Genomic DNA, 21,991 nt, shown 5'->3' on the forward strand with positions numbered 1-21,991 from the left:
TAAATGATAACCATGTCATCATGTCACGATTCTTCCAGGCTTGTTCATTAACGATGCCACAGCGTTAAAAAGTCTACTCTCTCAAGCAGGACAAACTTCACCCATGTCAGCTTACAGCCACTATTTGCTAAACAAGTCCCTTCCCCACCCACCCACCCACACACTGCATTGTGAACACTGATATTTTCCCCTGCAAAAAAAAAAAAACGTTCATTTCCTGTAGTCACAATATGCCAAAGTACAATAGTGTCAAACTTTTTAAAAGATAAACTCAAAAGCAGACTCAGACATTAGCATTGCAAAGCAAACCCCACTTTCCTTCTACTGTTTCCCAGATGGATGGTATTAATGAAGCCATCATGGCCTCATTCGCTCTGGCCAGGTCTCACTGGCCCACCTCTTGGCCAGATCAGGCTCTAATTGGGAGTCCTTCCCTGTCACGCTGATGTGCACCTCCGATCAGGGAGGAGGAAGCGAGAACAGCAGGAATGAAGAATGCCACACAGTTCTTAAAACGAAAACAGCCCCTGGTTTCCTATTAAACAAAAATCCGAATTCTCCAAAAGACTAATAAGGGCTCTCATTGGCTTCACAGCAGTAGGTAGGAATGTAGCGCTAAAGCCACAGATGTGTCGCTTGGCTGTTTAATCAAGTACAAATCAGCAGAGTCTCACACCCAGCGGTCAGCAGGCAAGAATCACAGCCTTGTGCTCGCACAGGAGCCTTCCAAGTCCCGTCCCCCCCCCCCCCCCCCCCCGGACTCCAGGGCTCTCTGCGTCTACAACAAAATGGCCCTTTCCACCTCTTCCAAAGGGAGCCCCGGAAATGCTACCTGGTGGCCGTTAGGTAAATGAGTCCAGATGTGCCATCCATCTCCATGTGACTCAAACAAAGGCCACTGCCTAGAAGCTGACCAAGGCCACAAGCAAATCAACCAGTGCTAAGGGAGGAGACACCCTGTGCCAGTTTCCTGGGCCCCCTTCCCTCCCTTCGCCCCCAGTCAATGCTACTAGAACTCTCACTGTTCTCCACAGCACAGGACTCCAGCCAGCATGACTCAGAAAGGTAGCAGGCAATCCAGCAATTTACTCAGAATTACTCTAAAGAAGGGTAATCATGGGGCATTTAGAAAGGTCAGGCCAAGTTTAATTTATAGGCCACTGATGTATGATATCACAGTCCCAAATAAGCATTTTTTTTTTTTCTCTCTGAAAGGGTATTTGTTCTTAAGGTCTCGTAGCTCCCGACTTGCAAGAATGTTGTTAAAACACTTCTAACCTGGTCTATCCCTCAGAAAGGTAGAAACAGAATCTAGAAGCTAAAGGAAGGGGCTCCAGGAACAAGGACCAGGAATAAATTTAGCTTTGCAAGCAATCTGTGACCAACAGCTGAGAGAGGTTCAGGGTACTTTTACCAGAAACTCCAAGAGGGAGCCTCACCTTTCTTTATTCTTTTAGCAAAGATTTAATGAACACCTACCAGGGACCACGCCCTTCCTCAGGCAGTAGTTATGCAAAGTGCACAAACTAGGCCAAAGTCTACAGGTGCACAAGGGAAAGACACTTGCACACCATGGAGCTGTTAGTCCTGCCTCTGGTCTTGCCTGCCTGCCACACTGTCCGCTCCCTCTGGCCCTGCCCCACCCCACCCCCAGCTTGCAGGCGGCAGGGCCCACAGGAGTATTAACTTCCAGAGGAATGCATCTGACTCAGGTGCTCCTCTAACACACAAGACTTTTCTGGAAACACTCTCACCCCAGTTCTGTTTTCTAACTCATGAGGAAGGCTGAACACTTGATATAGCACATGAATCTAAGGCCCCCTCCCCGAAATGCTGTTGAGAAAAAAATGTCAAGTGATAAAAGAGACAGGAAGGGTAGAGCCCTCATAGGCCCTCAGTTCCTCCAAGCTCATCCTGGGAAATCTCTACATTATAAATATTCAAACCCCAAGTCATCTGGGACCTCCCTCCCATCATGTGAACCGAGCTGCCTTCCTCTGAGGAAAGGTCAACAGGAAATGACCTTACAAGACCTTTGACCCTAATCACGTTGACTTAAGGATTACTGAGGCAAGATAACTAGGGAGAAAGAGGTCCACAAAACATATGTAGAATATATTACAAATTTGAAAAAGGAAACATTGTAAAAAATGCACAAATTAAGGAAAACGTAGGAAGTTCATAATGGGTTTTAGGGGGGCACATATAGTGGCTAACTTGTGTTCCATTTTGCTGAGAACCTAAAGCTGGTCTAAAAAAATAAAATCCGTTTTTAAAAACTTAGGAAAGAAAGCGAAATATGAAAAAAGCAATCTGTATGTGGAGTTGTGGTAAACAGCAACAGTAAGTGTATGCATGTATTTTGCCTGATTGCTTTCTCTTTATTCATTTTTGAACACTCTAACAGTGACCCTATTATTTTTGTAATTTAAAAGTGAGAAAAAAAATTTATAAAGAAACAAGATTATTTTCTTATTAAAAAAAAAAAAAGAAGAAGAAAAAGAAAAAGTCTCAGTGAAACACAACCAATTCCCCAGCCGAGTGCATTAGGCTCCCTGGTGATGGATTTAGGACAGCTGGTCTACCCAAGTCAACCTGCAGGAATGCAGGGGAAGAGACAGAGCCTGGCACGTGATGCCCACAGCATCCCCTGCCAGAGGTATGATCTGCACCCTGAAAAGCCCTCACTTCATAGCTCCTTTATAATGTGACTTCAGTGTAAAAGCCATACGCCCCCCCCCCCACCACACACACACACACACCACCAGTCCCCACCCCAAACCATTATCACCAAGCTACAAAACAGGGCTTCATGGCCATGGTGACTCTCAGCTTTCATCAGCCTGGGCTTCGGTTTCTCAAAGCTAAAATGCTGTAAGTGACCTGGCTACCAGCAACTGGGTATCAAGAGACAGAGAAGCATTCTGAAAGGTGACAGTGAGACACAAGGGTAAGACCACACTGGAGCCTGAAAATGCCCCCAAGGCATCACAATGCTGCAGAGGCTGAAGAAGGAGCAGGTGGCAGGTTAGAGTCCCACCCTCTGCCTGGGACTGCTGTTTGGCACTAGGTGAGGCAAGACCGGCACCGGCGCTGGCCCTGGGCAAAATCCAGGAGGTGCCAAAACACTCAATAATTAAGCAGATAATCATTTTTTAATGAATATTTTTTAAAAATTAAAAGTAATTTTAAAATCCAGATGAATGAGGTGACAACATTTTCAATGAAGATGGGGGGCTGAGCCTGAGCTGGCAGGGCTCCCTCCCTGAACGGCGACTGAGGACAAATATAGGCCAGGCACCAGGCACAGCACCAGCACAGCACCAGTGGGGAGAGCGTGCCACCAGGAATCACCCCACCAGGACGGAGAGCACTTCCGGTGTGCTATTTGCCTTCTAGTTCACACAGCAGACTTCCAAGCAATGTTCAGGAAATGCTTCCTGCTGGGTTAAGTGGTCTTCCTTTCCAGTCCTTGAAGATGACTTGTCTCACTTTCCTCCTCAGCCTTTGGACCTGAACCAAGTTGGGGGTGGGGGGAGAGTGAGTGGATGACAAGCAGGACAAAGGCTCCAGTCCCACTCCTCCAGGTGCAGGCACATGCGGATCAGCAGGGCGTGCCCAAAGCATGGCTGTTTTTTTTTTTTTTAAAAAAGAAATCACATCATAAGGACAGTGTCTTATCCCCTGCAGTTTTGGCTAAATAACTTAAAAGCCTCAGAGAAGCAACTCTTCCCTCTCTGGGGCTCCCTGCCACAGGCTCTGAGCCTTCCCACCAACTCTGGACCTCATACTCACTTTGAGATGTACTTATGTGACTTTGGAATTACTATTCTGAAATGGGACCTAGGGTCAGGGCTCACTGCTTATGAATTATTCTATCTCAGACCAAAACATCCACTGGTTGGGAAAAGAGATCTCACGATCTTAAACTTCCAAACCACAAACAAACCAAAAAAAAATTTCCTGGGATAAATAACTCCCAAGAAAGCCACCCCTCCCACAAGAGTCAAGTTCATCTAACATTCCTTCATTTTGTGCCGTTAACAAAGTGGGGAGAAGAAAATGATCTCTGAGTAGATGGTTTCTATAGTCCCACAGGGATATATTTGCAAGGCCATGTTCTATAGCCAAAAGTATGTCACACATGATTGTTTACATATGTGCAAGTTTAGCTTAATTCACAGGGGAAGACTGTTTAAAGGTTTCCCTTTTCACATCTGTATCTCTGAGAAATAGTTTAATCTTCTCAGTGTAAGTAACCTCGTTTGTTAATTATAAGAGCAATAAAAATTCATTATGGGGACTTCAGAAAATTAGAAAAATTCAAAAGAAAAAATAAAAATCACTGGTATTAGTCCTATCTGAAGAACACCATAAACTACATCCTTTCTCAATGTGTATATATATATACAATTTTAAACAAACGCGCTCATCTTTCATCTAGCAAACTAAGGGCATAATCACAAAAGAGTGGTCAGAGAAGAAGGTGAGCAATAACTCAGACCTCCACATCCTGAGGAAGTCATGGGAGACTACATTTTACCAAGAAATGGAAAGAAATGATTCATGACAAAATTTATCACTCAAGAGAGTTAATTTTTAAGTTTTCACTGAGCACCTACTATATTCTGGGCACTTTAAAGGTGCTGAGTGCAGAGGTGTAAATACTGTAAACTTGCTCTCAATAACTAGTGAAGACTTACTGAAAGTCTTCCAAGCTTCTATTCCAGCTCTGTCAAGCTGTGTGACCTCAGACAAGTCATTTAACCTCTCTATGCCTCAGTTTCCTCTTGTGTAAAAAGAGGATAAAAATCAGATCATGAGACTAACGAAATGAGCTTGGTATTTAAGGCAGTTAGAACTCAGCCTGGGACTTCAAAATACTCAAACAAAATGAGTGGGGAAGGCGGTGGAAATGTGGGAGCCCAGGTTAGCAGCCCAGTAGACCTTAGCCTTCAAGAGGCTTCTGGAAGGAGGGCTGAACCCAGGGCAATCAGCAGCAGCAGGTGTGGAGACAAGGAAGAGTGAGAGAGGAAGGCTCCGGTGGCCTCTCTGAGGAGCCTGGTCTTGGCCAGCGGGGGCAGGAGGACAGGGGCACAGGCTGGGGGCTGGGGTAGTGAGATCAGAAGGCTGGAGAAGAAAACAGGGCAATGACATCCAATTTCTTTCCACCTCCCCTCATCATCAGTTACAGCAAAACAGTGATGTTATCACATCTGCCATCACTCAAAACTGAAAGCTCTCTTTACTGTCCAATTAAGTCCAATAGAGTCAAGGGTGCTGACTTCAGCATTTTAAAACTCCTCGAAGAGCTCGAGTTTTCTGAAATCTCTATTAAGAGTTGGGAATGTCGTGCAGGGATCCTTAGTATCTGCTCCGCAGACAGAATAAACCCATCGGCACCGTCTCGGAACCCCTCCAACACAGCACACCAGGCTGCACACTACACAGTTCCTATTTGGGGAGATTACTAAAGATTTGAGAACAAGAGTTGATAAGGAATTTGGTCTTCACTGATTCAAAATGATTGGATTTCCCCTTTTAGGAAGGAAAAAATTAAAATCATATATGGACTCTAAAAGTGAAAGAAGCCCTGACCAAGACCTTTACTAAAAAAGAATGTTATTCCTTAATGTGCTGACCTTTGTTTACATGTTGTGCACAGTTACAATTCAAAGCTTCATCGTTTAATAATATGAGATATCACAAGGTTTTTATAAACTGCCAGGGTCCCTTATTGTATTTTCTTCAATTTCCAAAAGAAATTCCAAATCTTCAAGATTCCAGATTTTCAAAAATGCTGATCACAAGGACTATGATAAGCAAGTTATGTAGAATTCAAGATTTCTATCTCAGTAGGTATTATGTTCTAGGTGTTACCTCCATTTTAAAGATGAGGGGAATCTGGAACTCAGTGATGAAATGATTTTCTATAGACACACAACTTGTGAGTGGCAGAGGTGGAAGCTGAACACAGATTCCTCAGGGCCTCTGGCAGTCAGCTTCCAAAATGGCGCCCAATGACTCTTGCCTCATGGCATCCACACATTTGTGTAGTCATCTCCCAGTGAATCACGGCTGGCCCTGAAAGGAAAGTGACCACAACACTCGGAGCAACCAAGAGATCTTTTTGCAGCAGTGCAACAGAGGAGAAGAGAAAGAGAGAGAGAGAGAGAGAGAGAGAGAGGAGATAGAGAGGAGAGCATGTGCGCAAGGGAGACAGAGAGATCAAGAGAGAGAGAGCAAGAGAGCAAGAGAGAGGGGGGCCCAGCAGGAGGGAGTTTTTATAGCCCAAATCTAACGGGGCCTCTGGGTCTGCAAGCTGCCTTGTTGGCACGAGGTGGGGTTGAGTGTTCAGCCTTGAGTGGGGGTTGAATGTTCAGCTTTGACACAAACAGGTGATAAAGGACCAGACAGAGGGGGGTTTGAGTGCGTGGGCCATCCTGCAGCTAACATTTGTTCAGCCTGCCCTGCAGATAACATAGTTCAGCCTATTCTGCACCTAACAGCCCCTATAACCAAGAATACTGTGGAAGTGACAGTATGTGACTGCCAGGACTAGCTCATAAAAGTTATGGTGCTTTCTACGGTGGCTTCCTCGTGGATCTCTCATTCTGGGCAAAGGCAGCCACCATGTTGTGAGGATGCCCAACCAACCTGCCTATGCAGCCTAATGAGACTTCTGGGAAGCAGATCTTAAAGCCCCTGTGGACATCTTCATTGTAAACACATGAATCAGGATTACTCATTTAAGGCACTTCTAAAGTCCTAACTCAGAGAAATGAAAAAAAGATAATATTTTCTGTTACTTAAAGTGGATAAAGTGGCCTTGAAGCAACAGCTAACCATCCTGTGACCCGATAGCTGTGTTCTGCCCACATTGACACTGTCCAGTGGTTGCTTCAGTGATTTTATTATCACTGCATTTTGTGTAGAAAAATTAACAAAACAGTTACTGAAATTAATCTATACACCCTATTGGCCTTTGAGATAAGCACTTTAAGACTGACATCTTTACATTTATTCCCTGCAGAACCTATTTGGTAGGTTCTACTTTTACCTACACATTGTCCTTCTAGCCCACCGTTCCAAAAATAGGCAGCTCACAGAGCTCCTTAGGACTCTGCTACATAGTCCAAGAACTAGTCATTTCTTCAGTTGGTTCCCTTTAAAAATGTTTTTCTGTGTTTTTTGTTTTAAAAAATAAATATAGCCAGGTGCGGTGGTTCACACCGTAAACCAGTGACTCTGGAAGCTAAGGCAGGAAGATTGCAAGTTTGAGGCAACTTAGCAAGATCCTACCTCAAATAAAAAATAAAAAGGGCTGGGGATATGGCTTAGTGGTACAGCACCCCAGACAGGAAAAAAGTATGTGTAAATATGTTCATATGTATGTATGTATGCATACGTATGTGTGTGCTTATATATGTACACATATATTTCAAACACCATGATAAGATACCAGTACAAACCAAATAAAATGGTTAAACCAAAAAGGTACTGACAACACCAAGTGCTGACAAGGACTTCACTTCCAGGCGTCTTACCCACAGGAGGTCAAAACCATGTCCACATGGAACTCACATGTGAAAGTTTACAGCAGCTCCAAGTTTACAGCCATAACTGCCCCGAACTGGAAACAACCCAGATGTCCTTCTGTGGCTGAATGGGCACACACCCAAGTCATCTGCAAGATGAACTACTATTCATCTGTAAAAGTAAAGCAATTCCAGTCGTGCACAACAACTTAGGAGACCCCCAAAGATGACATGTTGGATGAAAAAAGCCAGTCTCAAAGGTCACACATGCTGTGATGAAAGTTTTTTGAAAAAGACCAAAGTATAGTCAGTGACAGAGCACAGATCAGTGGTTAATGGGCTAGGGTGACAAAGGATACACAAGGGACTTTTTTTGAGGTGACAGAAATGTTCCTGTCCTGAGTGAACACTGGCTACACAGATCTACGCATGTGTTAGAACTCACAGAACTACACATCCAAGAAAAACATCAGTTTTACTCTTGATTTTTAAAATAAAAATACAAATACCTCCCTTTATAAGCAATTTCAACTCATTTTTCCCTTACGGGGAAACAAAACCATTTGTTAAATCACCTTCAGGGACTAGGGTCTTCTTGATTTTCAAATCCTAAAGTGAGGATCTGAAGGATTTATAAAAGCAAATTTTATAGAATCTGTGGTTTGTGCCCCATATTCCACCTTCTTTCAGAAAGTTAACGTCACCTTCCTTGACAGCCAAGGACAAACCTCCCGCTACATTCCCCACAAACATTTTCCTGTGGGAGTTAAAGCTCCTTCAAAGAACACAGATACAGGGCTGGGGGGGGGGGGGCTCAGAGGCAGCACACACACTCAGCACACAGGCCCTGGCTGGATCCCCAGGACACACTGCAAGGAACATACACAACTGCTCAGGTTCTAATCAATGTTTATGGGAAGAACAGAGAGTGGGCTCCATCTCTGAAGGTCCAAGAAATCCACTGTACGTGCCCCCAGACTGGCCAAGAGCAGCTGTCTCATGGTGTCTAGGAAATACCACCCACCTCTGCCACCATGGACCATCTCAGAAGTTCTGTGAGCACTAGGGAGATCATAAACCTGGACAGCTTTCCTCCTGGTCCCCTGGCAGTCAGCACCTCCCTTCAGAATCAAAACTGTCTCAAAGAAAATACAGACACACACGGATACTCTCCACCAGGGCAGGGCCTTCACTCACTGATGCTCACGGAAAGAAGAGTGCCCGGGGCTGGGGCTGGGGCCGGGGCTCAGGGGCAGAGCGCTCACCTGGCATGTGCGAGGCCCTGGGTTCGATCCTCAGCCCCACATACAAATAAATGAATAAAATAAAGGTATTGGGTGAGTCTGCAACTGAATTATTTACACACACACACACACACACATAAAGAATAGTGCCCACCCTGTGGGAGGTACTGAACAGATTTCGTTAATAAGATCGGTTTCATCCTAACTTGTGAAGACCCAGAAATTAATCAGGAGCTGAAATTTCCAACCATGATCCCATGATGTGACTTTCACTAATCAACCAAAGAAAGGCTTTTTTTTAAGTGCCTGGAAGATTCAATGAGAAGTTTGAGACATGGCTTCTGACCCCCAAGAACTAATTTTGGTGAAAAAAGCAAAACTGTACATAGGGAGGGACCCTGCCAGACACGGATGGCGGGAAACGGAGACGGGCTGCACCTACACGCTGCTGCTCCCCGAGCTCTTCCCCAGCGCTCCACGCTGCACCAGGAGACCGCAGAACCCATGTGCTTTAACCGGGTCTCTGATGAACATGCAAGGCACAGGTGTGTCACAAATGTGCTATCTCCTCTGTCAACATGGGACAGTATTCCGCAGTGGCCCAGTGGGCTGGGGCTGGACTAGGGCAGAAGGAAATTATAACTTCAATCACCAAGGATTGTGACAGACAGCCAGAGGATAGGTGCCATCTCCCCACGCTGGTCAGCGCCCACCCCTCCCGGCCCCAGGCCCTGCTCTCCCACCGGTACTCGGGACTGGACTCAACCTTCACTAGAGGGACAGTCGTGCCGAGGAGTCACATAGAGCCAGAGCTCTCTATGCCCTCCTCTCTACCACACTGGAAGATGTGACTGAATACAAGTGAGAGGACAAGATATAAGGAGTGACAAATGACTTATGACACCTGGCACAAGAGATGCCAGGTCAGAAGGGCTGCACGTTTAGCACAGACATCAAGGTTTATGCCATGGTGGACTTCCAGGGCCTCCTGTGCCACCCCCACCAGGTGGGAACAGAGGGGCTTCTGGTTTTTACTTCTGCCCTCGTGTTCCCTGCTGATCCATCCCACACAAACATGTCTTTCCTTGTGTGTGCTGATCAATTCTGGAAAGGCAACTCTTGTCTGGGCACAATCTCCTCACCCTAATCCCTCCAGATCTTTCAGCCCATCCTGGGGGTACACACACACTGTCCACCACAAGAGTGGCCCCTTGTCTGGGCAATCTGGAGTCACACCTGGTGGGAGGGGCCAAACAGCCCCTAGGCATCCTCATCACAGCAGAAACCCAAGGGGAATTGAAAGTGCAGGAAGCCAGCCAGGTATGGTGCTGGCCTGTAGTCCCAGAGGCTTGGGAGGCTGAGGCAGGAGGATCTCCAGGACAAAGCCAGCCTCAGCCACTTAGTGAGGCCCTAAGCAACTCAGTGACACCCTGTCTCTAAATAAAACACACAAAAGGGCTGGGGATGTGGCTCAGTGGTTAAGCACCCCTGGGTTTAATCACTGGTACCAAAAAAAATGTAGGCAGCTGATATTAGCAGCCAGGATGATTGATGGACCACTTAAATTTTAGGGTGGGCAGTATGGATGCTAAACTTCCTGCAGTGTGCAGAAAGCTGCCTGCTCCTTCCTCCCCTGTCCACCTCCAACACCTCCATCACCAAACTGTTCCACTCAGAATGGCTGTAGAGAGGGTAACAAGGAAAACAAAACCAATGCTCATGAAAAGCAGAGACCAGATACCCAAAGAGTCACCCACCAGGGGTCTCGAATGTATGGGTCCAGGTCCAGATCCCAACACGGTCCACCTCTGCCCTTCCTGGGGTTGGTACTGAGAGCTCAGTCTTCTTCTGCAGAGGACCTAAACTTCACTTCTGTCCCTTGCAACAAAAAAGCCCCAGAGACTTTCACTCCACAGACTTAGGTACAGGTGGTCCCTGCAGCAAAAGGCAGCAAGCAAACCACCCAGCCAATGAAGGACACTGGACACGTTCTGTAGGACCACACAGGGATCATCGCACCACTGTTAGGCATTTTAATTTCAAAGGAAATTCAATATGGAAAAAACTCAGCTAATGTTAAGGGGACACGTGGCTCCTAAAGTGTACTTGCATCAATCTACCTACTATTTTAAATGTATATCTGTCCATGTAGGAAAAAAATCCTGGAAATAGACAAGGTGCCAAAGCACGAATGGACACAAACCAAATTCGAATTTTCACAATCTTTGATCCACAAGACTACAAGGGTTTTTACCTTGTTTTATTCTTGAATTTTTAAAAACTGTTACTTTAAACATGCGACCAAGTAAGGCACTAAAATAAACAAACAAGGAAACAAGAACATGCTTCATTACTCAAGGCTCAAGTCCAACGTCACTTCTTCCAAACAGAGCCCAGGGCCCACGATCCTGCATGCTTCCATCAACACTAGTGCCTTCGGCAATCGCTTCTTGCAGATCGCCTTTTATGACACCTGGTTCTCCCAACCAGTCTAGATGCTATGCTCTTTGAAAACAGGGATTAAGCCCTAATTTTGTGACACCAACAGTAACTAGCAGATTCAATATATTCAATAAACTAAATATCTGATCGCTTGATCAGCCCTTATATAAAATGATCTAAAGGGCTGGGAATGTGGCTCAAGCAGTAGCGCGCTCGCCTGGCATGCGTGCGGCCCGGGTTCGATCCTCAGCACCACATACAAAGACGTTGTGTCCGCCAAGAACTAAAAAATAAATATTAAAAATTCTCTCTCTCTCTCCTCTCTCTCTCTCTTTAAAAAAAAAAATGATCTAAAAATAAAACGGCAAGAAAAATGCAAATTAACCTCCTCAATTGGCCACGCAAGTAACAAGGGAAAAGGGCTCATATTTTCTTTCTTTTTTTTTGGGGGGGGGGGTATTGGGGATTGAACTCAGGGGCACTCGACCACTGAACCACATCCCATCCCTTTTTTGTGTTTTATTTAAAGACAGGTCTCACTGAGTTGCTCAGGGCCTCTCTGTTGCTGAGGCTAGCCTTGAACTTGTGATCCTCCTGCCTCAGTCACCCAAGCCACTGGAATTACAGGCATGAGCCCCCATGCCTGGCTCAGGTTTCCTTTTAAAACATTATGTCAAATAAATTAAAAGATAAAAATATTGTAGTTCTACGTGCTATAATTTTTTTCACCTGGGTGTTTTAAGTTCATTTGCTTGAACTAACACTAAGGTTACTATTAAAATCATTTTAACTTTTTTTTTTTTACAAATTCATTAATCAGGTTTTTTTTTTTCATTCAAGAAACCTCTAGTTTTCCCAAATTGTGATTTCTAAGCAGGTCCCTCCACATGGCTCCACCTTGACCAGAGGATCAGATGCCAGAGAATCAAAGGCTATAGGAGGATTATAAAGGAAGATACTGAACCCCTGATTAATGATGTCCTCACAAACCTCCTAAGCTATACTAAATGTGTCCATAAATGCCATCCTAGGTTAGTGGAAATGGCAGGCACTGCCATTGCTTTTCTTAAAGAAATAAACTGATACTCAGTTGTTGCTATCATAGCCAAATGTGTTCTGTGATTTCAAACTGCAACATGGCCAATTCCAAGCAGACGTCCCACAAGGCCACCAATAAAAAGAGGTGAAATTCATGGAGACTTGGTTGCATGGTTTGCATACATTCTCAAATATCAAAAGTCCTTAAGGGGCTGTGGCTGTGGCTCAGCACTTGCCTAGCACATGTGAGGCACTGGGTTCAATTCTCAGCACCACATATAAATAAATGAATAAAATAAAGGCCCATCAACAACTAAAAAAAAAATGTTTTAAGTCCTTAAAAAACAGCTCATCTCTGAGTGATCTGGCCTATCCACAAAACCACTTTTCATGTAAATAACAGATAGAAAAGAGTCTTCTCAAAGATAATGTTAAATGCCAGATGAAAGATAAACTCTTCCAATTTATCAGTCTTGATGCTTTGTATCAGCAACAGAAAATCCCAACTCCAGCAGAATTAGGAGGTAAACACATTTACTTTTTTAAAAAATACTAAGTGCAAATTAGTATTATTTAGAGTACCAATTGCCAAGTGCAAAAATATCTGTATGACTCAATAACACATAATGGTCTCTGGATCCATCCTCCAGCTCCAGCCTCTTGTTGCCCAAGTCATCCCAACTTCTTGCTCCAGGCATCCCATCTGGTCTTTGGGTCTCTTTTTAAGAGTACAGAAACACTCCCCAGACCCCTCTTCAAAAACCTCCCAGATGCTGGAGGCTTAAAGGAGCCTAAGCCACTATTGATCTAACCACACCAAATGGGTGACAGTATGTAGCTTGGAGCTGCAGCCATCACCAGCCACAACAGCTAGTTGGTCTGATTACCCCATCCCACAAGCCAAGCACAGGAGCAGCCTGCAGAAGACAACAGCAGGGAACGACCAGAGCACCTGGGTCCTTAATGACACTGAGGCTGAGTCACAAGGCGGGAGGCCCCTCCTCTCATTACACACCTGTAGTCCCAGTGATCTGGGAAAGCAGGAGGGTCGCAAGTTCAAAGCCAGCCTCAGCAACTTAGCAAGGCCCTAAACATCCCAATGAGATCCTGTCTCAAAAGAAAAATTATTAAAAGGGCTGGGGATGTGGCTCAGTGGTTAAGCGCCCTGAATTCACATCCTGGTACCAAAAATAAATAAATAATAAAAGGGCTGAGAATAGGGGCTAGCCAACTAAATATTTGATGGCTTAAATTGCTACTTGTCAGACATTCTGTCACTTGCAGATAAATGCACTCTTAAATGTTCCCTTGAGGTTTTTGGGAAAGAGAGAAGATAACTTGCCCAACGTCCCAAAAAAAGAGGCTGTTTCAAGACAGATCTGTCTGCATTAGTACCTACATTCCCAACTCAGTACCTACATTCCCAACTCGCTACTACATTCTAAAATATAAAAGTGTTCATTTCACAAATTCTAATTCAAATCAACCAGTGTTTACTATTTAATTTTTATGGGCAGGAGAACCAAAACTTAGGAAACATATTCCTTAACTTCATAATGCGCATTAATCTGAGTTAGAAACTGACACACACATATGGGTTCCCAAACTGGAGGAATTCAAATCCATTCCCAGCCACCTCAATGTGCCACACTGACCTCTTTTTAGAATGTGACATCTTGCTTTTATCCAAATCATCCCTTTTTTAATAGATTTCAAAAATATTTTCCCCATGATCCTTCTGTGTGCTAAAGAACAAGCATGATCAACTTGAGATTTCTAGGAACAATTTATTTTATCATAACCTTAAATACCTATTTGCCAACACAACATTTTCAAAGTAGACAGGTAATTTTTTTCATTTTCATTTTTCATTTCAAGTCAGTTTACTTAAGAATAATTGTTCCATCACCCTCAAGTAAATGGAGTCTGACGTTCAGTACTAATGTATGCCTTACCCACAAGAAATGTGTTATTTTTCCAAAGCTGAATAAATTTCCTGATCATATTCAACAATCAGATCATGTTAAGTGTTTTCTTAATAGCTTTTTCTCTTCAAATGACATCAATAAAAAACAGAGGTAAAGGTAGGGTGTGGTGGCGCACACTTACAGTCCAAATTACTGGGGAGGCTGAGGCAGGAGGATCACAAGTCCAAAACTAGTCTGAGCAACTTAGCAAGACCCTATATGAAAAATAAAAAATAAGCCAGGCACAGTGGCACACTCCTGTAATCCCAGTGATCTGGGAAAGCAGGAGGGTCGCAGGTTCAAAGCCAGCGTCAGAAACTTAGCAAGACCCTAGACATCTCAATGAGATCCTGTCTCAAAAGAAAAAAATAAAATAAAAAGGGCTGGGGATGTGGCTCAGTGGTTAAGCACCCCTGAGTTCACATCCTGGTACCAAAAATAAATTAATAATAAAAAGGGGTGGGGATAGGGGTTAGGACTATAGCTCAGTAGAGCACTTCCCTAGTATGTTTGAGGCACTGGGTTTGATTCTCAGTATTGCATATAAATAAGTAAAATTAAGGCCACTGACTACTAAAAATTAATAAATAAATAAGTTTAAAGATCTGGGGATTCAGTTCAGTGATAAAGTGTCCCTGGGTTCAATACCCAATACCAAAAAAAAAAAGGCAAAAAATATTCAAATGACATAGATCCACCATAGAACTTATATCCAGAGTGTATAACCTATGTAACAAGCTCCTACAACTGTAATATAACATTAAGAGAAATGCTAAGTATACTAGAAAAGACAGATATTACATAAATCAAACAAAAAACAATCATAAATACAAAACACATTAGCAATTCACTAAACATACAATTAATCAGTAAAAACATGAAAAGTTATTACTAGCCATCAGGAAAACATTTAAAACACACACACCCACACACACCCACACACACACACAATGAGATATCATTATATATCCACCTAAATGGCTAAAAGGGAAAAGACCGACAATTTCAAGTGTTGGCGAGGATCAGTCACTGGGAGTCTCATACATTTCTGGTGGGAATCTCAAACAGGGAACTCCTTTGGAAAAACAGATAGGAACTAAACATACAGTCATCAGAAGAAGCAGTAAGAAAAATGGAACAGACCTCCACTCGAAGGCTTGTTCACAGATGCCGGTCGTAGCTTTATCCACTTAACCCAAACCAAAAACAACTCGGTGGCCAAGGAGGAATGGACAAACCACCCTATCCAGACACCAGAACAGGACTGAAGAACAGAAAGGAACTGATAAGAAGACGGGAACGGGAGAAGGGAGGGAGAGGGAGGGGAAAAGAAAAGGAGAAAAGAAGTAGACCCAGACACAGTATGTTGAACTGCAGAGCACCCAAGAATCTTAAAAGCAGCCAGAGAGAAAAGACTGACTTTACCAACAACAGCCAGCCCCTGCCACGGGACCACATGAGAGCAGTAAGACAGGAGCCACCACCCAGAACCGCCAACTGAGGTGACCCATCATTCAGAAGTCAAGATAAAGCACAGCAGAACTAGGGTGCCAGGAACAGATGCTCACTAACAGAATTCTAAAAGATGCATCTCTGAAAGAAGGGACACCATCCCAGAAGCAAACCTCGGTACAGAAGAAGGATGGGGAGCCCAGTGAATCATACAGATAAGAGCTAGGAAAACAGAAAGCCACCGTGTCTGGGGGAAGCTCAGAAATGAGGATATTAGAAAACCCCATGCCAAAATCTTAATGGATGGTCTGGGTAACAGGTGGTAGGACTCAGGTGAGTTTTACTTTCTCCTTCACACTCTCCTTGTCTGATTTGTGGTCTCTGTGTGTGTGTGTGTGTGTGTGTGTGTGAGAGAGAGAGAGAGAGAGAGAGAGAGAGAGAGAGAAATCAATCTGTCTTTTTACATTATGCACCAGCTTTAAGAACCAAACTGCTAAATTAGAATGAAATGGAAATAAAATCAAATATCAAAATTTCAAATTCCTGGAACTTCAATCTGCCAGTGCTAATATCAACTTTCTCTTAAAAACCCTGAAGACTGGAGCTTGGAATATAGCTCAGTTGGTAGAGTGCTTGCCTCACAATGCACAAGGCCCTGGGTTCAATCCCCAGCACCACAAATTATTTTTTAAAAACCTGAAGACTCATTTGAAAGGACATTAAAAGACTAAACCCTAGTCACTAAGGGTTTGCTATGTTCCAGGCACTATACTAGATTCAGGATGAGACCAAAATTGTGAAAGTCATTCTACTAGATTTTTAAGATAATAGATAATCTTTATGAAAAGCATTTCACCAAGGTCTAAGCCTAAAGTGAAGTTACCCTGCTGGTAAAGAGTTAAATCTGGTTTGGCTTTTTCTTTTTTTAAACAAATACAGATATGACAGCTTTATATATGAAATTAATTCAGTATAAATGATGAGTTCCCATATTAACTGCCAATCTTGCAATTTGCCTATAATTTCTATCCCTCAATAGATAAGAAAACTACAATGGAAGTTCGTAAGCAGTGCTGAGCAAACCTTCGGTGTTAATCACATCATTTTCTTTTTAAACATTTATTTTTTAGGTGTAGATGGACACAACACAATGCTCATCTTGATGGTTCTCTGGTTAATTTCATAATTATCAAAACCTTAGAGCAACATGTTTTCATAATGTATCAACTGTCCACTTTTGCTCAAAGTATCAACTTGGCAAAACATTTCACTGATTAAAACCAGGACAACTGTATCTATTAAAAAGCAGTTTCCGGTAGAGCGCTCGCCTAGCACATGCAAGGCCCTAGGTTCGATCCTCAGCACCACATATAAATACATAAAATAAAGATATTGTGGCCAACTACAACTGAAAAAAAAAAAAGGCAGTTTCTCCCCATTGACATAAACAGTGTCTGAAGGCTTCTGCACTAAAGACCAAAGCTGCATTTGACATAAGGGGACTGGAGAAATTAGGGCTTCAAATCATTGGAATGGAAACCCTTTGGCTCTTTCTGGCTGTGTGGAAAAGGTTGATAAGGTAACAGCTAAACCTATGCCACTATGGCAAACCAGGGCAGGAGGCCAGTGGTCAAGTAGTGCCACAGGATAAACTCCCCAAGAAAAGGGAGTTGATATACCACTTACCACCCAAAGGCCCAGTTTGGAGAGATCATTCAATCCAAAGCAATAAGAGAGGCACAGACATAAGGTCCTAAGATTTCCTCTATCCTCTCCCAGGCAAATGGTAGCCAACGCAGGGAATGCCTGTCTACCAAGGTAGAAAGGATCCAAAATGAATTACAGAATTACATGGGCCCCTCTTACCTGTGCATCTTCAATTACAGGAGACAGTGCCTTCCTCTAAAATACTAAGTTGTTCTCAGCAATAAAGCGGGGCCAGTTGTAAAGGTCTGTATAAAACGCCCAGTTCACCATGCTATCGAAACATTAAGTACCTACAAATTCATTACATTTCCCTCATCCTCCCAGAATGTCAAGAGGTCATTTTTTTCTGAGCGTATTTAACATGTAAGAAACAGGTTCTTGTTTTTTGGTCTAGTGTTCTCTAACTTCTTTTAGGATGGAAAAAAAAAAAGTTATTTTTTGTTGTTTACCACAAGTATCCTCCTCCACTCATTTTCCAAATGAATTAAACTCCTATGTGCTCATGAATATTGGACTAGGAACACTGTTAAAAAAAAAAAAAACCTAACCTTTTCAATACTATATTTAATTCTTATCTTTTAAAAAAGCAATTTCCTTGGACAGTTTATTTAATGAAAAACACAACAAACACATATATAAAGGTTCTTGACAGTCTCGGCACAATTCTGAAATAACTGCAATAACCCAGCAACAAAGTTGTCTAGGAGCGATTATTTTAAATTTTTCTTTGAGTATATTTGGTCAAAAAAGCAGCATTCCCATTTTAATATGATCCTACATCCATTGGAGAGAAAGGAATATCAATGTGAAAAGGAGCATTGTAATCCTAACTTCAGAAGGATTCCACAATGACATTAACTTCTAAATGAACAGCACACACCCCCCAAGTCACAGGAGGGCACATCCTAGAATCCGAACCCACACACGGCACAGTTACCTCCATGCCAGGTATTTCTAATTTCCTGTCCACACAAGAGACTCTGGGAGGCACTGGCTAGGCAGGCATCCGCACACTATCTCCACAGCACTTCCCCCAGTAAACCAGCCACTGCCCAATAATGCTTCTATTTATTTTACCCAGAAGCAGACCTATTAGCCAGACATTCTAAAAACACAAACGTTTCGTTGTGCTTGGAGTAACTCCAATATTGGTGCCTTGCTGCAGAACGATGCTGCAGGAATATAAAGTGAGCCATGTGGATGCTGTATCCACACATGAAGTGCATTGTCAGGATCTGTCTATCCTGAAGAGGGACCCACCTGAAAAGCTGGGGGTAATACCCCCCCCACACACACACACACATACACACACACAGGCATACAGAGGAATGAGGGAAGAGAGCCAAGGATAAAGACTTCCTTATCCGAAAAACCAGCACAATTTTAAGGCAACTCCCCCTTAAAGCTTTCAAGATCAAAAAGGCTTTTCTTTCTCCATCCCCTGTTCAGACTGAATAAGAAAAGCAAGACAATGCTGGGGGACGTTCTGAAATGGGCTTGGCAAGTCACCACGTGCAAAGCACATTAAACGTAACCCAAATGCTAGGCCGGGGTTTGGCTCAGGAAACGCAGCCTGCTGGATGGAAGAGACGGGAGTCCCCGGGGTATCCAGGGCAGGAGCCAGGGCTGAGCCAGTCAAACCTGGGAAACTAACAAGGAAGAAGGTTTAACAACAATAATAAAATGAAACAGCCTGAGGCCGCGGGTACTCCAGAGAGCTGACGGAGGGGGAGGGGCGGGAGAAACTGAGACTGTTAAATTGTTCCAGATGAGAAGCAATCGCTCCCACATCTCCACAAGCCCATCTGATACCAGGGTCCGCGTTTCTTTGTGAGTCTTGCCTCCCCTCCTTTCTGGGGAACCCAAGATAATCCCCAACAGCCGCTGCTCTACAGCTGCCATAAATGAAATCCAGACCCATTACAGGGAACTCATATTTTCTCCCTCTAACACACACACACACACACACACACACACACACACACACTCGGGTTCAGCCGGATCACACAGCTAAAGTTTCCGGAACTTAATCATAAAACCACAATCAGAAGTTGTTTTGAAATGCTCACCGCACACACAAAATCTGTCCTTTGCTTAAAAGAAAACCTCAAACTCTGCCCTCCGTAAAGGCGCGCGGTAATGAGACAAAATCTAACTTTGGCAGAGGGTGTGTTCGTCTTTGTCACCCACCGAGAGCCTGGCGCCGCGCGTGAGAGAGCTGCGGGCACTCAGTGGCGCGGTGGCACCCGCGCCACCGGCCACCTCCCTGGCCGACAACCGGCCTCGGGGACCGAGATTGCGGCCCGAGGTCCGGAAGCGGCATCGGCCGCTGTCACCCGGCGGGGTGGGATGGGAGGAAGCGGGGGAAGGGCGCAGGGGGTGGGGAGACGAGAGGGGACGGGCACCGAGCCCCGCAGCCCGATCGGCGGAGGTGAGAGCAGGGAGCAGAGGGCGGTGCGGACCCCGAGGCCCCGGAGCTCCCGTTATTGTTGCCGGGGCTGCGGGGGCCGGCCGGCCGCCTGCCTCCTCCAGGCGGGACCCCGCGGGCCCGTGCCCACCTCCGCCCGCGCCCCGGCGCGGTGCGCTGCAGGCGTCTGACTCGCACAAGTTGCCGCCCGGTGCCGGGACCACCCCGGCCCCCGCCCGCCCTCCCCGCCGCGGTCATTGTTCGCCGCGCGCCTCCTACCTCGGCGGCGCCGGCGGTTCCGGCGGCTCCCGGTCCTGGCTGCGGGATCTGCAGCTCCCGAGCCCCCGGCTGGCGAGGGCGCGGCGGCTCCCGGCTGCGCCTGCGGCTGCGGCGCGGACTATTAATACCCGCAGGCGGCGGCAGCGCGGGCGCGCGAGCGGGGCTGGCAGTGGCCGGCAGAGGTCCGAGCCATCAAAGGTGGCGCGGGGCGGAGGGGAGGGCGGAGCAGGCGGGGTGGGTGGGGAGCGGGCTCCGGGTCGCCATGGCCGCCTCGACGCCCAGCCGAGCGCCACTCGCGCGGGGAGGAGCAGCGCAAAGCGGGCGGTGGCCGCGTCCCCGCCCTGCTCCAAGCCGAGCGCCTGCAGCCGCTGCGCCCACGCTGGACCCGCGGCCTCCGAGGCCAGGCGAGCGGGAAGTGCCGGCGGCCGCCGCCCCTCCCCGGCCTGGGCCGGCCCCTCCGCGGGGGGAGCCTGGGCGCCCACAGCCCGAGCCGCGGGGACAGCAGGAGAGCCACAGCCCCCTCCAGCGTCCGGGCCGGCGACCTGCGCGCCGGCGCGCCCCGCCAGGCTCCGCCCTGGGGGCAGGTGCGCGGAGAGGTGGCCAGAGGGCCACACCACCTCCGGGCTGTGCCTTACTTGGGCGTACTGCCAAAGCTGGTCTCCACGCTGCGCCGCGGAACCGAGCGCGGGAAGCGCCACCAGGGAGACGCAAGCCCTGATGCTGTGATGAAAAGCTAAATGAGGAGGGCGGGAGACGAGAGCACCGGCGACGCCAAGAGCCCCTGGCCGGGATCTGTAGTGCTGACGCCGCAGGTCGCTTTTTGAAGCCCAGCATGAGACTACAAAGTCGTGTGGGGAGTGCTACTATTCAGAGACCCACTAATCCCCCTTCCCCGGGCTACTCGCGCGGCTTCCAGCACCACCCTGGGTTGCACGGGATTTAGTCCCAGAGGGGCAGTTGTCACCACTGTTCCTGCCCGGGCCCAGGCTCCTCGGTGCAGGCGAACCGCCAAGACTGTACCCACCTCCGTCCCGGTCCCTCCGGGGGACTGGAGCAGCACCCTGTAGGGAATGGCGTGCAAGCGACTGTTTGCCTGCCTCCGGGTTTCTGAAACTATACAGAACTGGGAGCAGGACTCAAGACCCCAGCCACTCTCCCCACCCACCAGCAGCCTCCGGTCTCCGCTCCCTAGCTCAGCCTTTCGCTCCTCCCTCTTTACGCACGGTGGGAAAGGTCTTCCGCGGCCGCAAGTGCGACAGCTAAGCTTCCCTCGGCTACTGAGTCCCACCTCTGACTCTAGCCCTGGTCGTTCTGCGCCCTGAAGGAGTTCACTGACCTCAAGTCCCGAGGACACATTTCACCGAGAGGCCACAACTGAACTCAAGAGTTGAATCCAAACTGTGCTGGTGGAAGGACCCCTTAAAACAAAAACGGGGGTTGCAAGAGACTTGCCGGTAGCAGCTGGGAGTGGTGTCCAGCGGGGAAGCAGAGCCTGTTGAGTATGAGGCACGGAACTAAATGTCCGCACATTTGGCGAAGAATAGGCCCAGAGTTCCTTATAGGCCTGAGACCTAAGAAGAAACAGGCGTTGGAAGTTTGTATTTAAAGTAGTGGGTTTGAGGCCACAGTGTGTGGCTTTAGATAAAGCCTAGATCAGATGTCTTCAGTCAGTAATCCTAACATGTGTGAGACCTGAGGGTCAATCCCCAACACTACAAATTTATATAAAACAAATATAGGTACATGGTACAACTTTAAATCAAGCAGTATAGAAGGGTACTAAGTAAGACACATAAAGGACCTTTCCTGTATCCCCAGTATAATTCTCAGTTTTCCCAAAAACTTTTAGACTTACAAAACTTTCTGGTCTTATGCAAAGGTATGAGCACCCAAATCTTTCCTATAAAGAGCTCATGC

The 21,991-nt window shown here is 46.1% G+C and overlaps 1 protein-coding gene across 5 annotated transcripts in view; it reads right to left on the reverse strand.

The window, feature by feature from the left end:
* The window catches only part of FARP1 (FERM, ARH/RhoGEF and pleckstrin domain protein 1), a 265,707-nt gene extending 245,113 nt beyond the window's left edge, over positions 1 to 20,594 (reverse strand). For 3 of the 5 annotated variants that reach the window (XM_081294148.1, XM_081294147.1, XM_081294146.1), the window contains exon 1: positions 20,075 to 20,589. The gene's annotated coding sequence lies outside the window, so the exon portion shown is untranslated. Of the gene's footprint in view, positions 1 to 20,074 lie in introns of all 5 variants that reach the window. The other 2 variants (XM_081294149.1, XM_081294145.1) reach the window with 2 other exon arrangements.
* Positions 20,595 to 21,991: the final 1,397 nt, after the last annotated feature.

The sequence above is a fragment of the Spermophilus citellus genome (assembly GCF_964194105.1).
Source record: "Spermophilus citellus genome assembly, chromosome: 1".
Taxonomy (NCBI): domain Eukaryota; kingdom Metazoa; phylum Chordata; class Mammalia; order Rodentia; family Sciuridae; genus Spermophilus; species Spermophilus citellus.